Source organism: Branchiostoma floridae, chromosome 14 (genome assembly GCF_000003815.2).
Source record: "Branchiostoma floridae strain S238N-H82 chromosome 14, Bfl_VNyyK, whole genome shotgun sequence".
In the NCBI taxonomy this organism is placed as follows: Eukaryota; Metazoa; Chordata; class Leptocardii; order Amphioxiformes; family Branchiostomatidae; genus Branchiostoma; species Branchiostoma floridae.
The window spans coordinates 16,994,661-17,010,340 of record NC_049992.1 but is presented as its reverse complement, the minus strand read 5'-3'; the positions used below and the strand labels follow the sequence as shown (position 1 = coordinate 17,010,340).

Here is a 15,680-nt window from a genome sequence, read left to right as displayed (position 1 = left end):
TAAACCTGATACCGTACGCAAAGCGACTGCATCTCTCGGTCAGAGTGACCTTATCGCGAGCCAATGAGAAGTCTCAACATCTAAAATTAAACCCACATGGATTCAAGACAACTTACGCAACATCTTTTCTGACAAGAAAAGGTTTGTAACCTGGATTAGATGGTCTTTATGTAGAATCAAAGTGGAACAGTGAATATACAGACTGCACTGACAGTAAATGTACAGAAAGAATTGAGGATGGGAAGTTAAGCCATGGTTCAATGTGCTTGTCAAAAAGAACAAACTGGAAGGTTAATTCCCCTAAACGATGAAACTGGAAATATGCATGAACTGTCACAGCCAGTGGAAGAGAACCTCAACTGTTCCTTCACTCAATTTCACTCAAAACTGTTTCCATGTTACTTTGACTCAACCATAGATTCAAAAAGAGCAGTATTTACCACAGATGCATTCTCTCCCTTAAAAATAAGGCCAAATAAACATTCTAACCACAAAAACTCACATTGTTGCCACTTAAACTCAAGTGCTTGTAATACTAGTGCTCGTAGAATTGTGTTCTCCCAGAGATTAAATAAAGTTCAAATCATTTTCACAATAGCTGACCAGTCAGCACCAAGGACAAAACCAACTTAAGGATTTCACCAAACAAGTACAAAAAAAGACAGATTGTTCAGAGATAAACAAAATCCACGTCACCTTCGCAACATTCAACCAGTCAGCACCAAGGCCAGGACCAATATTAGGGTGTCAACAATTTATCAAGAAAAAGAAAAAGATTTTCTCCATAATATCTGACAAAATCACAACAAATAACAAGCATTATCGTTTTCAGATGATCTTAGGGTACAAAATTTGAAGTGTCACCAGAGTAACTTTCTAAAGTCTAAGATCAAGAGAAAGGCAGTACATATTACAATGCCATCAACAAGTAACCTTCACAAATCCTTGTCCTAAGAAAACTGTACACATCCCTTGTACTATTCTACATCTTTCATAATTGTATATTACACACACACAAAAACAATCAAATCAACTTAAAACCCTTATAATTATAATCACTTGAATTTAACTTTTCGTCCTTATTCTGATGAATACCAATTCATCATGTAAAAACACAAAAAGGTTCCCAAAAATGAATCCAAAACCGACGCCCAGTTCCAATAGAAAAGACAACATGTGAGCAAAACCAATTCCGAAACCACATGTACAACAGCAGGTAAATATCACGCAACAGTTGTCATGCTAGTAAAATATTCATAAGATACAGTGTCATACTGTACTCAAAAACATAGTTGGTCATTATTTACAACACAGTGTACGGCACCGGATATAAACAGTTAGTCCAGCCACTGCTCTTGGAAAAATCTTCTGGAATATTGTAAACCAGGATACATGGACAACATGAGCTGTGCATGGCCTTCAAACAGATGCTGTAAACAAACACAAACCGTTTCCATACATAAACAACAAAGAGTATATCTATACTCACTGTGCGATGTTGGAAACATGTTTTCGCATGCTTCCTCCATCCCGTTGCTACGGAAAGACGTTTAAGCCAGCCTGTTTTCACCGCTAACAAAATGTGACTGATGACATCGAGGTAGAAACAGGCGTTATGTAAGATCTGCCACGATGTGTTACATAAAGGACTGAGGACGCTGACCTTTCCCTCGTACGCAGAGCACCATATTAGGAGGGCGGTTAGCTTGATTCTATTGCCTAGAGCTGATGTAGAGTGACAACGACATTGTAGATACAATTAGGGATAGAAGGGCAAGGATTCGGGATACAGTCTACATGACTTTCTCATTACAGTCAGGTCCTTTTGTGGGGGAGGGGGGCGAGAAGGCACAGGCGCTATACGATAATTATGAGTGAAATGTTTTGCTGCAGCTCAATGGGGAGGGCATCTGCAAGACTCTATTTGATCAAGGAGGTTTGATTTAATTTATTCTGCACGTTGCAGTGCGTGGAAAGTTTTCACAGTAACTTCAACAGCAACTTTTGGATTTCCAAATGTGATGCCATGAACAGACAACAGTGACCCTTTATCTTTCAATAATTCACCCACTGTTTCAAATTCTTTTAAGTGACATTAGGAGGCTCAGTTTTTAACAAATTGACCTGAGGGGTCACTGCGCTCTTGCTTTTAAGCCAGGTCTTCAAAAGTCCAATTTTCTGAGAGAAGAGAGCAGGAACGTAGCCTGCATACTCCAGAGAGATACCGCTCATCAAAGTCAGTTCTTTCCAAAGTAATTTCCTGGCCTGAGAGATGACGCACTTTGGTCATTTCTCCCACGTAGAAACTAGGACTTCACCCACGTATCTCCAGCACTGCAGTAAGATAACTTCACTGTACGTTATCAGAAAAGGCCTTAGGCTAGGACACTAACCCGTATAATCCACCTTGCTCATCTAATAAGACAAGGCCTTAGAGAAAACTCTGATCCCATTTCTTGGACCATTTTTCTTTCAATGACCGTGTCCAGACTAGACACAACAATTGCGGCAAGGTGGTCCTGTGGTTAGCGTTGTTGACTTAGAATCTAGAAGTTTTGTGTTCGAATCCCAATAGCAGGCTTCTGAGTATTCCCATGGAAAAGGCACTGTACACCTATTTTCCCACTCTTCTCATGATCAGGTGAAGAGGAGGTACCTGGATTTGATCAGGAAAGAACCCTTGAGGTTCTGTGTTTGAGGATAGCTACATCTCACATTGCAGACCCCACCACCCACTATACTTTATCGGAAAGTGTAGGGGTCCTACTCAGTGTGAGTGGATCAAAGCTTGCAGTCTGGTCCAGGTTGACATCTTGGAAAGGTGATTGTCCCCTGTTATGTCAATCCTGCCCAAAATGTAGAAATTCTCAACAAAACTTGTAAGTTGTAGTCTCAGTGTTTAACTACTGGTTTGTAATGTTTGTGACGTTTCCTCATATTTCCTAATCTTTTACCAGATGCATCTAAGGTATTGGAGTGCAAATTTTGAAACCATACAAGGTTGAAAAGTTTCTCAAACTGGTTTTAACTAATACATTACATTTTATTCTTTTAATAAGACATGTGATACTAGCATTTACCATAATAAGAATCTATGGAGCACTAATTTACAATCAAAGCCAACGATAAATCTTATGAATCTTTCTTCCGAGAAACTTTGGTGAAACTTCATTTTCTCATGGAATGACCTGAAGAGCGTAGACCAATTTCACTTTTCGTGTCTGCATACTAATGAGCCCCGGCGGACGTTATATAACATGCCGCGTACACGTGAGCGAGCGCCGCACGTTGCTTTCCTGATACCGGCTGCCTGCAGGCAAATCAAATGTGGTCTCCCACATAGACTTTCAAAAGGTCAGGCCTATCGAAAGGTAGGAGGGCATCAAAGGGGTTTATGGAGCATCCAGTCACTGGTACATTTCTACCCCAAGATGCCCTACAGATATGGTTTGTTGATTGGTCGAGGTTGAGTCAAAACAAAGATATGTGATTTTGCGAAAGCCTCAATTAAGACGCTTATAATGAACGAAGAATCACACAACGGACGTGACCACGTGTGATTAGAGACTTTCCGACAATCCCTCATTTCAGCCTTGATGGAATGTTACCGTGAGGTCACCGTTTCCACCAGTTATATAACATGCGGCGTACACGTGTGTCGAGAATCACATGTTGGCAGCCCTGCATGCCGCTTCGAAAGGAAAATATACTGGCCATACGTATCCTTACATTAGAGGAATCAAGAAAAAGTTATTGGATATTATACCAAACAAAAAGAAGAAAAAGTTATTGGATATTATACCAAAGAAAAATCATATGATGATCTAATTGTTGTGAACAATAATTGTTAAGCAGTACTTTTGAATGCAGTAAAATGAGGCCTAAAATAATGACCAGCCTAGCATCATGTTTTCAATGACGGTAATGATTCTTGTATGAATGCACCTCCAGGAAAAAGGTTCATTCCCAACAAGGCTACTGTTTTTGGTTGTGTATCAATCATCATGTGTGTTTGCACCTACGACTCATGACCAGGTTTTCACGGTGGTCACTTCACCGCAAACTTAAAACCACCATGGCAGTAAGAGATTACAGTGCATGGTGCTACCGCGAACTTAAAACCACCGCGAAAAGTCCCTTTTCCCGCTACCGAGACATTAAATCCCCGCAAACTTAAATGCATTTACAGTATATCCATCCATTACTCAGAGGTATAGTATTACTCACATGATTACATCAAGCAGACCAGATAGCCAATGCTGAGGCAGCCAACTAATCCACTTTCCGTTTGAATAATAATGAGCCATGTTATATAACATGCTGCGTACACGTGCGCGGATACGGCACGTTGCTCTCTCGATGCTGTGTGTTATTGTACAACTACAAGTGTCTATGTTCCTCTACATAAGGACAATACGACCTGAAATTTTGACCTGTTGTTTTTTGAAGTGTAATGTTTACTAATACTACACATGATTCTAAAATCAAATTACATCAAGTCTGTTTGATTTTCCTCACAAAGATTTCATATTGGAAACTCTATGTCCCTTGCTAGCATAAACCAAGAAAAGATGACTGGGATTGGTCTGTCAGGTAGTCTGAAATATAATACTCTCTTTTGGGCCCTGTCTAAGTAAGGCCATGTTGATTTGATTATATGGATGACATCCTCTGGGAACCCAAAAACTGCTGCGAGCACGCAAATTTGATAAAAGTTTGACCAAAAAAAAGTTGCCTTTATGAAATCTAAGTGGTCAGTTTTAGTTTCGGAAAAAGCCATAAATCGATGTGTGTGTAGATGTCATCCATATAATCAAGTCAACATGGACAAAATGCAAGAAATTTGCAATACAAATAAGGACACAATTTACATATCATCAATTTACATAGCCCATATTCAATACTTTGTCTTTCACATTCAGACCGCTCGAGCAAAAGCCATACAGCCAAACAAGGAAGTACCTCCTGTCCTTAAACCTCCTAAGATCTTTAAATTGATGACGAAAAACTTGTAAAGCACACTTAACTTCTATGTTACTTTCATTTCAAACATTTTGTAGGCACACAACAATAGGCGACAGCAGTTATTATATTCATTAATCGTAAAAATATTTTTGCAACAGAATAGCCAAGGGCTAAGATGTTGAGGAAATACAAAACCTTGTTTGCAATTCCCTCCCCCTTACAACAAAAGGAGTGATGCAAGACTAGAAAAACAGAAAGGCTGCAGTTAGCTCAAGTTTCACTAGAGGGCACTCTTACCAGGTGTACAAGTAACAGCAGCAAAGTACATGTGACTACTAGTGCTACTACAGAGACAAAGATAAAAGGGCAAGAAGTAAAACATGTGTTGGCAGTGTAGAAGAGGGGCAAAACAATTTCTCCAGAAACAATTGTTGTTAATCATAATGTTTCAATGCCGAAAAGATCTTTACGCAATAAAGACAATAAATGCCGGGCCTCAGATCAACTACTTTTTCTTTCTCAGCAGCGTCCAAAGGAGATATTTCAACTAAAATTTACTTTGTTGTTGCTATTTTGGGGGTCAAATTTCCAAATTTCCTGGGATAGTATGCCCCATTGACTTCCTTAGTTCCAGGCACTCTCTCAGATCAAACTATTCCCTGAAACCACCAGCACGAATAAATCAATGAATTCAAAGCAACATCAAAGAAGCAACCTTCCGGCCACGAATTCAAAGGGTAACCTAGATTCAAAGTGCATATGTAATATGCCAATTACCAAAATCACACATCACACATGATGGCTGTCTGATTGGAAAATTTCAATCCAAAAGATGTTTACTTAAACATTCTCCCTTTTAAGCTGGCTCGAACAAAAGCCGTAGAATCTATAGTAATGGGAATGATCCTAATCCTAAAATATACATTATATCCAATCATTAGAAGATTATACATGAATTTGACAGTTTAAATCAGGCATAAGTACTAGTAGCATATTGCTACAATATTACGCTTATGTTACATGGGTTTGGTGTCACATAGGGGTGCGTACCAGTACAGAAAAGTCAGGTAGAGGACCAGGTGCCAGTCCGAACCTGAACCTAATTTTCTGTGAAAATGTTTCGCCACAAACAAAGGATTCTGTTTGGTGGAGTATCTGTCGTCCACTGGAATTCTAAAATCCTATCTTCACGTAAAGTCTAAAGAACACTAACTGCCTCTGTCTTGGACCAAATTTGACTTTGGAAACTTGGTAAAAATGGCTATCAACTCTCATCTACTTTGCTCGTTATTTTCATGGATCTGTATTAAAAGCACCAAAACACCGTAAATAATGAACACCTGCCGGTATTATCCGTTCATTTTCTAATCGGTCCAAGGGCCAGGCCATTTTTTTTTTCAGATCCGTTTTTTGGGACTGGTCCAACAAGAAAGAACCGGTTTTACCCACCCCTAGTGTCGCATGCACCTTTAAAAGGAAATTTCCTTAAAACATCTGTTGAGATTAACTGACAGTTGATTGGGTTTTTCTCTGTACATTTATGGAATAGGATTGCGCACAATTCCTCCTTACAAAAGAAAATCAACTTCTTGTCCATGTCTGTCCGCAAACTGCTGAGTTAGGTACGTTTATACTTGTCCGGGCTGCCCATGTATAAACATTTCCCTAGTTGGTTCAACATTGACTCCACTGTTGGAAACATGTGACCCTAGCGGCCAACATGGAACTGCAGCATTTTGCGGAAGCATCATGCATGTACACTTTTTATATCACAATTTTTTATGGATCGCGCGAGAAAATCAGACAAGAAAGTCCAAAGCTCACTGCAGAGTTTTACCAGGGACAAGCCTGACGGATAAATTTGTTGAAATCTAGCCGTGAGGGGACATACGCTGGCAAAAAAACAACCTCGCTATAGAGGCATGCACCCGACGCCATTGAGAATAAGGCATCCAAACACGTCGCACAGAAAAAGACGCATTTTGCATGAAAAAAACTTACAGAGAGGAGCGTAGATTCGTCCACGGATTCCATGGGGTCTCCTTCGCAGGATGTGCCGAAAAGTTGTCCTAAATGCCGGTAGAAACCGCGATATTACGGGTAGACTGGCGAGGAAGCAGCGTTCGTTGGCAAGGATTGTTTAACACTACCCTTCACGCCATCCAAAACGTGACTGTTTTGCTGTATGCAAATGTATTCACAATGCCTTGCTCTGATTGGTTCAAAAATGGGGTCAACGTGGCCCCGCCCATCTAGGGACGCACGCGGACACGTTGCTTGTATCAGAGCCCGTGTTTTGTGTATAAATCAGTTGCATAAGATACAACACACATGGGCGGTGATCGGAAGTTAAAAAGACAGCCACACAGGACATTGTTTTACATAGGAAACAAGCGAGAGAAACCCGCCTCCGTAGTTTTAAGCGGATGTATTGCTAAACTTAGCTTGATATTTATAATACACAAGGAAATGTCGCCAATTTATTGCACTGAACATAATATATAATATAATAAGACTTGCCTGACTGGGCAGATAAATAGAAATAAACGCAAATTTGCGGCACTTACTCAGGCTCTACCCCAAGAGTTACAACTTGAACGATAACAGGCTTTGGGTACCTACTGGCTGCAAATACACCCGATATCATTATTTTTATTGTTGTTATTATTATAAACTGAAAGTCGACGCCCTATTGAGAATATCATATTATATCATAGACACTGAGAACGATTGGAACCATCCAACGCTGTCCATACAACAATACAAGTGCTGTAAAATTAAATAATCAATGTTCATTGTTCAAATAGATGTTTCAAAAACTGAGAGACAACAAAATATCTATATCATCTTACTGTTATGAACCAAAATGGCAAACAAAAAATTCGATTCATATTTGATACTCCCTTAACCGAGTATCAAGGGTCTGCTCTTCAAAATTTCAAAAGGTGATTAGGTGGCCAATTATCGAATCTGAACTGTTTTCCCAACCTCTAACCACACATAAGGGTCCGTCAATAACTTCTCGAGTTATGCTGCCGAGAAACACACAATGCAAACACACACCAGGAGACTGGGATTCCCATTATTGAACCTGACTTTCGTTCTGCTTTCCAGGAACACACATGAATAAACACGCATGCCGGCACAGAAGGCATAACATTATTAACAAAGGCGAAAAAATTGAAGATAATGCCATTTAAGCAAAAAGAAAACATTACGTACAGAGGATAACTACACACAGTTTAAATGCAGATCATCCAGAATTCCAGATTCAAAAATAGCACACTACTTTATATTGTATCATTGTTGAATGCGTCTTAATGAAGTTTTTAACAAATGTATCATACCAATTCAGTATTGTATTGTATGGCTGCAATGATGTGCACATGTAAATACGCACTTGTTTGGCGCTAATAAACCAGTCATTCATTCATTCATTAACTATTATTGTGTAGTCTGTGCAGTAAAGTCATAAAAACGCCATGTACAAGAATTGTATAAGTCTGATTAACGTGATATTATATTTTCGCAGGGGTATATCAATAGACCAAAGTCAAAGCAAACTCTCCAAGTCACAATTGATCACTGCATGTGAACACCGCCTGCGATCTTAGGTTTTACCTGGTTTGTACTTGACGATGATGTATCGATCAACAATGAGCCAATGCTCGAGCCGTTCTCCTATCTTTGTAAGTTAACTAGTTGCGTACCTTAACACCAAGGATCTCCTAGCCCATGACTGTAACAAGACTTATGTGTTATTTAGATTTGCTACCCTGATGTCTAAGTGGCTGATCTGTCTAGGATAAACACTGAGGACGTCAAGTATAATCTTCAAGCAGATCCTACGGCAGCATAAGATAGTATCAAAGGTGACAGTGGAGTGAAGCCGGCCTAGCTAGAAGTGTGCATGCTACCAGCTTTGATACTATCTTACGGTACCGCAAGATCTGCTTGGAGATTAGTCAAGTATAGTTTTATAAATTACCAACCTTACGTCAACTACTTTCTTTTCGTGTTGCCTCCACCAATGGTTTTCCTTCGGGGGCGTGGATCGTAGAATCCGTTGGTCAAACTAGGGCGAATAACTGGCCAAAAAAAACTTAACATTTCCACTGCACCGGTCAAAGGACTCAACCCTATGTGGTGGCTAAACTCCCATATTGCAACTATTCTCCTTACAGCTGAGCGTAGTGTTTCTGGTAGAGACTGCAATCTTACGTAAAATGTTGCCCAGTGTACATACGTTGTCCGGCGTGCACCGTGCTGTATGGAACCATGAGGGGCAACATGTGCGACCTGTGACCTAAATAAGTGGAACGGGCACGTGGCTTGGGTCAGTCCGATACTCATACTTTGTCTTCGTCTTGTAATACATATCTCACATATCTTATGTGTTAACTATTTCTTAGCACATTAACTTTTCCTTTTTGTACTTCAAAAAGTTATCCATATAGAGTGTTTTAGGAAATATCCATTCTTAGCATAGTATGTCAGAGCATTAAAATAGACCTTGGTCAGAGCGCCCCTGCCTCATTTGCATATTCAAATTTTGTGTCAGTTTATTGACCTCGAAGGGTAGGTAAACAACCGACATTGTCTGTGCCCATACCTTGTGTAGTCTTAAGCGCCAGTCTTCTTTTACGACACAGATACCCCTAAGGCTAAGGAAATTTTACCACAAATCACCACCACCCCCCGCCCGGCGATTCAAAGCCGAGGAATGTGCGAGAAATACAACATTTGGGCTTAACCAAGAAGTAGCGTCAATGATCTTACTATTAAATACTAAGGACGAGGGGGAAAGTTAAAGATTCGAAAAACATTGCGCAGGGTATATAAATCATAGTGTCCCTGAAAAGACCAAGGCCATAAATGACGACTCGCCTCTCTGCAATTAAACGGTTCAGCCCTAAACAGTATTCGCTCATACGCATGTAGTTAGACAGGTTTGAGCTACCATAGTCCCCGACCCTCAGACATGAGGATGGGACTAGGTAAGGTAAGGTAAGACAGGGTTGAGCACCGTTTGACTGCCATAGAAAATCGCATGTACATGCATGTACTCTACATTGTACAGTATTATGATGTGTTAGAGGTGCCTACTAATGTGAACACGCACGGATACAAACAAAGTGTAAGTCAACACAGACCCCGTCTATACACTGAACCATTGCCAAGCCGCTAGCTGGTGGTGTCCGGCTAGTATAGGTGTTTTATGGATGCCCATAAAGGCACCACTTGTAAAAAATGTCCAGACTTTGACTTACCTTGGCTTCGAGTATTAAACTCGTCCTCTGACGTCACTGCGGATGTGCAGAGACGATTTGGGCTTACCTCAACCTCATTTAGACGCCTCACCAATCGAGTATTTCTGAACAAGGACCTCAAAATACAGACGAAAGTCGCCATCTCCAAGCCTGTCGATGCCTGTCTTTCCATCCTGATCTATGCAAGTGAGACCTGGACACTCTACTGTCGACCCTTGAGCAGTTCCACATCCGCTGCCTTCCAAGGATCTTGCCGGGACTGAGCTACCCCACACAGAAATACCCCGAACAGCTGGCGTTGATGCGCTGGGGACCGTCCAAGTACAGCGTCATCAGTCGAGATGGGTTAGCCGTGTCATCGGTCTAATTATCAACCGGCTCCCACGTCAAGTTCCACGGGGAGCTCACTCACGGTAGACGTTTGGTAAAGGTTTATATAACTCTAACGTATAATCTCATTGCTTATTCGTGCGAATTTTGTGCCTGCGTCAATGGGCATATTGCACCAAGATTGCACTAACGATCTGAACACCGAAAAGCAACAACACTTACTGCAGGTCAACAACTTGACTACTTCTTTGACTAATTTCCAAATTCTCCCAACGTAACGAACGTTATAGCGGCATGCCCCAAAAACCTCAAAATCCGCGATGCTCGAATTTTCCATTCAATTTTATCCACTTCCAGGAACTTTCATCCGACCGGTTTCCGCCTACGCACGTCATAGGGCTGACGATTGTATATACGTGTACATGCTACGTTGTAATTAATTTTAATTAATTTATTGCAAATTCATGCCCATGGGGCTAATTGCAAGACTGAAGTACTGGACTAGACCAGAGTATGTGAATAGCTATACAGCACTTATGTACCTTGAACTTAAAATGCATCTTCAGTTATGAAATGATGGTGATGATGATGATGGTGATGATATTGTCAACGGGCATTTGGCGCACGGATGTATTTAAGTCTGAGGGTGACTTCTTGGCGGGTATTTTGTGTCTGCGTCAATAGACATGGTTTAGCACTAAGCATCTGAATACCGGAAAAAACAACACTTGCCTCAGCTCAACTTACTACTACTTCTTTGGCCTTTACTTTCCAAATTCTTCTGACAGGGGACGACCCATGTAACAAACGTTGCCTCAAGAATTAAAAAATCCGCGATGCTGGAATTTTTCCTTCCACCTTTCTTCACTACAAGGAACTTTCATCCGACCGGCTTTCGCGTACGCACGTCATAAGGGTGACGATTGTATACTACGTTGTAGAGTAGTAAATGCATTTAAGTTCGCGGGAATTTAATTTTGCGGTAGCGGGAAAAAGGACTTTTCGCGGTGGATTTAATTTCGCGGTAACACCATAGACTGCAGTCTAATACTATGATAGAAAAATATTCGCGGTGGTTTTAAGTTCGCGGTGAAGTGGTCACCGCGAAAACCGCGAACATTAATCCACCGCGAACATTTCTGCATTTACAGTATGTCACTAGCTATAGCAGTAAATCGCGAACTCAAAACCACAGTAAATACTCTGTTTTCTCTTTACCATGAAACTAAGCTACCTTGAACTTATTGAAATGCATTTGCAGTTATGAACTGATGATAGTGCTGATATTGTGAACGGGCGTTTGGAGCACGCGGTTATATTTACATTTAGGGATCACTCCTTGGTGGGTATTATGTGCCTGCGTCAATGGACATGGTTTAGCACTGAGCATCTTAATGCCAGGATAAAAACACTTGCCACAGCTCAACACATTACTACTTCTTTGGCTTATACATTCCAAATTCTTCTGCATTCCTCAAAACCTCAAAGTCCGCGGTGTTGGAATTTCCCATTCAACATTCTTCACTCCAAGGAACTTTCATCCCAGCTTTCGCCTACGCACGTCATAGGGGTGACGATGTTATGCCTCTTTTCACAAACATTATTCCACCCTCATAGTCATCAAGCTAGATTGTGATGGCTCCAAAGGAATTATGACTCTTATCTCCGGATGTAGGTGGAATATCTATGTAAATTAGGACACGGCCTTTGGTTGGATTTTGTCTTTTTGCTTTCACCTACTAAAAGCCTCTAACCGCCAGGCCCCATTCATGTGGCAGTATCAATATTAATCTATGTTTAGCTGCATGGATGTCTTACTGAATATGCGGAATGGAATCTGCAGTAAGAAGACTATATAATGTCGCCCTGTGCGGGAATTTCCGCTATTCTCCGAATGTTTACGGGGTGGTAAGCTATACATTCCGACCCGAGCTCGTATGGTCATTGATACTATGGGCGCTATCGACAATTCCACATGTATGCTTTTGATAGTAATAAATGATTTCCATACGATGGTTTCATCTGCGTTCACATTGATTGATCTTTCGCTTGATTGATCTATTTATGAATTGATTGAATGGTTGATTTACAAATTGATTGATTGAATGCTGACTCCACCAATAGCGTGGGTGTTAATTTTATTGATTGATTGGATATTATGCTAAAAGATCAAGTGCTGCTTCCACGAATTACGTGGGTGTTAACTTGTTTTTATTGTTCGATTGTTCGATTGATTGATTGATTACATATTATGCTACATGACCAAGTGCTGCTTCCACGAATTACGTGGGTGTTAACTTGTTTTTATTGATCAATTGTTCTATTGATTGATTGCATATTATGCTACATGACCAAATGCTGTGTTAATTAACGCGAACTTATGCATCATACAAAATATCTAAGACTATGTGGACAGCTAGCTGGCGACGTACGTAGAGAGTCAATTGGATATATGCACTCACGAACTGTTGACAGTTCTAAGAAAATCAACTGAAGTAATACTGAAGGAAATGAGCTGATTAGGACGATTTCCATCTCTGTGACTCGTTTTAATGACCAATGACGCAGGTAGCTGGCAGGGGTCATCTAGACATCCTTTCTCATTAGAAATATTGTACATCTAAAGCAGTGGGAGACGAAACACATTTCATTTCCAAATGTTCATTCAACGAAACCGAAAGAATCACTCTGTTTAGAGAAGTCACAAAGTATTATCCCAACTTCCCCACATTGACAGTCGAACAGAAAGCCACTTTTCTCTTGAAATCGCAGAACCCACAAATTTTAGAAAATGTGGGGCTTTTCGTCTCCCTCTGCTTCCAAAAAAAGAAGTCAAACCCAACCTGTTTAGAAATAGCCAACACTAGTATTAGACTAAAATATTGTTTATGACTGTCCATTGTCACTATGTGTATACCATGTACTTGCAATTAGCCCTCGGGCACGAACTTGCAAATAAACTTCTTATTATAAAAAGCAAACAAAGGTATGCTTAATAGGATACTTCTGCATTAGGATACTTCATGCTATGATCTCAATTTCTATTATTTCTTCTATAATTTCTTCTCCGGGATGCCCACACCCTACACCCACACATACACCAATCACGAACACGTACGCGTGTGCTGCAACACGTACAAAGTACATGTGCAAGGAGATTCGATCGGAAAGACACGTCACAAGTGTGACCAGTGATGGCTCGCTATTAAAAAGCATCACAATCTACAACAACAGCCCGAAGTGTTAATGTTATCATAGGTAAATACAGGACTGTTATCCAATTCCATACAGGACTGTCATTCAATGTTAATGTTATCATATGTCCATAAAGGACTGTTATCCAATGTTAATGTTATCATAATTCCACACTGGACCGTTATCTAATGTTAATCTTATCATATAGGTCCTTACAGGACTGATATATAATGATGTTATGATAATTCCACACAGGGCTGTTGTCCATTGTTAATGTTATCATAGGTCCATACAGCACTGTTATCCAGTGTTAATGTTATCATAAGTCCTTACAGGACTGTTATCCAGTGTTAATGTAGTCATAATTCCATATAGGACTTTTATCCAATGTTAGTGTTATAATCATTCCATACAGGACTTTTATCCAGAGCTAATGTGATCATGTTTCCACACAGGACAACGTTATCCAATTCCATACAGGGCTGTTATGTTATGGAATGTTATGGAATGTTAATGTTATCATAGGTCCATACAGGACTTTTATCCAGAGTTAATGTGATCATAAGTCTATACAGGACTTTTATCCAGAGCTAATGTGATCATGTTTCCATACAGGACTGTTATCCAGTATCAACGTTATCCAATTCCATAATTCCATACAGGGCTGTTATGTTATGGAATGTTATGGAATGTTAATGTTATCATAGGTCCATACAGAACTGTTATCCAGTGTTAATGTAATCATAAGTCTATACAGGACTGTTATCTAATGTTAATGTTATCATGGGTTCTTACAGGACTGTTATATAATGATGTTATAATAATTCCATACAGGACTGTTGTCCATTGTTAATGTTATCACAGGTCCATGCAGAACTGTTATCCAGTGTCAATGTTATCATAAGTCCGTAAGGGACTGTTATCCAGTGTTAATGTAATCATAATTCCATATAGGACTTTTATCCAATGTTAATGTTATAATCATTCCATACAGGACTTTTATCCAGAGTTAATGTGATCATGTTTCCATACAAGACTGTTATCCAGTATCAACGTTATCCAATTCCATACAGGGCTGTTATGTGGAATGTTATGAAATGTTAATGTTATCATAGGTCCATACAGAACTGTTATCCAGTGTTAATGTAATCATAAGTCTATACAGGACTGTTATCTAATGTTAATGTTATAATAATTCCATAGGGAACTGTTGTACAGTGTTTATATTATCATAGACCCACACAGGTCCATTCCATGACAAATGACAAAAACAGTGCCCATCTAGGTCATTGACGTCAAGCACGAGTAGCAAATGCATCTTCATTCATCCAAACGATAGTGGGTAATAACAGCGAACAAATGACAAAAACAATATCCATCTAGGAGGTCATTAACCTCAATCACAAGCAGCAGATGCATCCTCATTCATCCAAACAATATTGGGTAATAACCGCGAACAAATGACAAAAACAATATCCATCTAGGAGGTAATTGACGTCAACCACGAGAAGCAGATGCATCTTATTCATCCAAACGATATTGGGTAATAACCGCGAACAAATAACAAACACAATATCCATCTAGGAGGTCATGAACCTGAAATGCATCTTCCTTCATCCTCACCTAACTAAGTTCCTCTGGTGCCCGCCTTCAGATATCACCACCGCGCGTCACAAATGGTGAAACTGTGTACCCTGTGAGTCCCGGTGGTACGATTTGTTTGACACGACTCCACCCATTGCTTCAAGATGGTGGTGTCAATATACGATTCCCCAAAACCAGAAAATGCTGCTACGGTCGTCATGCATCGTAATAACCCTCTCACATTAGGCGAAAATCGATCGGACGACGAGCCTGCGAGCTCTAGATTACGAGGAGGCATGACCCTGCTGCCGACGAAGAAATGGCAGAGTTCGTGAT

General features: G+C 40.2%; 1 protein-coding gene across 2 annotated transcripts in view; it reads right to left on the bottom strand.

Moving 5' to 3' along the window:
- Window positions 1-9,109, bottom strand: part of LOC118430260 (period circadian protein homolog 1-like) — a 29,044-nt gene extending 19,935 nt beyond the window's left edge. The window contains exon 1 of one of the 2 annotated variants that reach the window (XM_035840984.1): window positions 8,958-9,109. The gene's annotated coding sequence lies outside the window, so the exon portion shown is untranslated. Of the gene's footprint in view, window positions 1-6,966; window positions 7,139-8,957 lie in introns of those variants that run through there. The other variant, XM_035840983.1, reaches the window with a different exon arrangement.
- Between the last annotated feature and the right edge of the window lie 6,571 nt (window positions 9,110-15,680).